The 2,803-nt window shown below is 46.7% G+C and overlaps 1 protein-coding gene across 1 annotated transcript in view; it reads left to right on the forward strand.

Moving 5' to 3' along the window:
* The first annotated feature begins 2,487 nt into the window (after positions 1 to 2,487).
* Positions 2,488 to 2,803, forward strand: part of slc66a2 (solute carrier family 66 member 2) — a 90,223-nt gene continuing 89,907 nt past the window's right edge. The window contains exon 1 of the mRNA XM_085993621.1: positions 2,488 to 2,621. The gene's annotated coding sequence lies outside the window, so the exon portion shown is untranslated. The remainder of the gene's footprint in view (positions 2,622 to 2,803) is intronic.

A 2,803-nucleotide genomic window follows, 5' to 3' on the forward strand; every position in this document is an offset into this window, starting at 1 on the left:
AGGTCATTCCCGCCATTCCTGGTATCAGCCTGGTGAATCGCCGCTGCACCCCCTCCATGGCAAGAACATCCTTCCTCAGATGAGGCGACCAAAACTGTACACAGTACTCGAGGTGTGGTCTCACCAGTGCCCTGTACAGCTGCAGCAAGGTATCCCTGTTCCTGTATTCTAACCCTTTTGCTATGAAGGCCAGCATACCGTTTGCCTTCTTGACCGCCTGTTGCACCTGCATGCTCGCCTTCAGTGACTGGTGTACAAGAACACCCAGGTCTCTCTGTACTTCCCCCTCTCCCAATCTATTGCCATTTAAATAATAATTTGCCCTCCCGTTCCTGCACCCAAGGTGGATAACTTCGCACTTGTCCACATTATAGTGCATCTGCCATTTATCCGCCCAATCGCCCAGTCTGTCCAAATCGCTCTGGAGCTTCCTGGTCTCTTCCTCTGAGCCCACCCCCCCTCCTAGTTTAGTGTCGTCTGCAAATTTGGAAATGCTGCATCCGACTCCCTGATCCAGGTCATTAATGTAAATTGTGAACAGCTGGGGGCCCAGGACAGATCCCTGTGGTACCCCACTTGTTACTGCCTGCCATTCAGAAAATGAGCCGTTTATTCCAACTCTCTGTTTTCTATCTGACAGCCAGTTCCCTATCCACGCCAAAACTTTCCCCTTTATCCCATGAGCCTCAATTTTCCATGCTAATCTTTTATGTGGGACCTTATCGAAGGCCTTTTGGAAGTCCAGGTACACCACATCTACTGGCTCTCCCCCATCTATTCTACCAGTTACTCCCTCAAAAAATTCCAATAGATTAGTCAAGCACGATTTACCCTTTGTAAATCCATGTTGACTCTGTCCTATCCTGTCCCCATTTGCTAAGTGCTCCGCTATTTCATCCTTAATGATGGACTCCAGCATTTTGCCCACAACTGATGTAAGGCTTACAGGTCTGTAATTACCTGCTTTTTCCCTACCCCCCTTTTTGAATAGTGGGGTAACGTTAGCTACCCTCCAATCCATCGGCACTGTTCCCGAGTCTAATGAATTCTGAAAAATCATCCTTAGTGCATCCGCTATCTCTAGGGCCACCTCCTTCAGTACCCTAGGATGCATGTTATCAGGCCCTGGGGATTTGTCCACCTTCAATCCCTTTAGCTTCCTTAACACCATATCCTTAGAGATATTGATTTGCGTCAGTTCCTCCTTTGCCAATGTCCCTATTTTTCCCGATATCCCAGGGAGGTTTTTTGTGTCTTCCTTCGTAAAGACTGACCCAAAGTATGCATTTAGTTGATCTGCCATTTCCTTATTTCCCATTATATATTCCCCCGTATCTGACTGCAATGGACCAACTTTGGTTTTCACCAGTCTTTTCCTTTTGATATACTTATAAAAGCTTTTGGAGTTAGTTTTTATATTTTCCGCCAGCTTGTTTTCGTAAGCTATTTTGCCCCTCTTGATTATGCCCTTTGCCCTCCTTTGCTCTATCTTAAACTGTTCCCAATCTTCCGCTCTGGCGCTTTTTTTGGCTATTTTATACGCCCTATCTTTGGATTTTATGCTGTCTCTAATTTCCCCTGTTATCCACGGTTGAGTCACCTTTTTAGATTTCCTTTTATGCCAGATTGGTATAAACAATTTTTGCAATTTTGTCATTCTATCTTTAAATGTTTGCCATTGTTTATCTACCTCCAGTCCTCCCAGGAACGTTGTCCAATCAGACCTACTCAGTTCCCCACTTGTTCCCCACGAAAGACGCCAGAAAAAGTTAGGGCTGGTGCATTCAGGATGAAGTGAATTTTTAATGTGATAATTATTGCCAAACAACCTCTCTGGCCTGAAAATGTAATTTTACAAGTGCGGAGTCTCATTCCTTCAGAAGCTAATTAGTGTTGGAGATTTTTTATTAAAATAATTTTCAAAAACTTTTTCTGTCCGTCTCTTTTATCTCTCTTTCTTAATCCCATCTGTCTTTCCCAATCTTTATTTGGCTTTCTGTACATGAATTCAATGTAATTTATACTTCCTGCTTTATACTTCCTGGTTTGGACTCTGCGTAGCTCAGTGAGGATTCTTCGATCTGATTGGTTGAAGAGCCTCGCTGTTTCTTTCTCTGCTCACAGATGCCACAGCTGGATCAGACGCCGGGTTAGTGCAAGTCACCGCTCAAAAGCCCGAGAAAACTTTGTGGACAGCTGTCATAGTAGCGACCGGCGAGCACCGTTCCTTTGCCACTGACCCCACAATGCTACTGCAGCGTGTTCAAATATGGGTCTGCTGTTGTCTAGCTTCTGAACTGGCTGCTAAAAGTTTCGTCACGGAATTATATCAGCCTAAGTTAATTGAGGGAAAGGAGAAAAGTCTATTACAAAACTTTTTTTCGTTTGCTTTAGGCCTGTTTTATTATATCAATGTAATAGGCAGAATCATAAAGATACATTTAAGTATAATTTGCATCTCTCGCTATCTGGCGCCCGTCTGCCCCCGCAGGTTTGAGTTTTCTGAGGGCGTTAGGACCCAGCGGCGTCCGGACCGGTTGTGAGGGGCGCATGCGCAGTAGGCGGCCCGGCCCGGCCCGGTGTCGGTTGACCGCAGCCGAGAGGAGATGAGATGGGCTCGGGTGAGTGAGAGGAGGGCCCGGGGGGCGATCGTAAGCAGTGTGGCCGGGCGAGAGCTCGGTTAGAGAATGAGGCTCAGGAAGAATCAGCATCGCTGCCCGTCCCTGACAAGAGCTACACTGAGGGCTGGGGTCCTGGAAGGGACTGGGACAGAGGAGTGGGGGAGGGACTGGGGAGGGAGTGG

The sequence above is a fragment of the Somniosus microcephalus genome, chromosome 7 (assembly GCF_052327205.1).
Source record: "Somniosus microcephalus isolate GS21.2 chromosome 7, FLI_Smic_1.0, whole genome shotgun sequence".
Classification (NCBI taxonomy): Eukaryota; Metazoa; Chordata; class Chondrichthyes; order Squaliformes; family Somniosidae; genus Somniosus; species Somniosus microcephalus.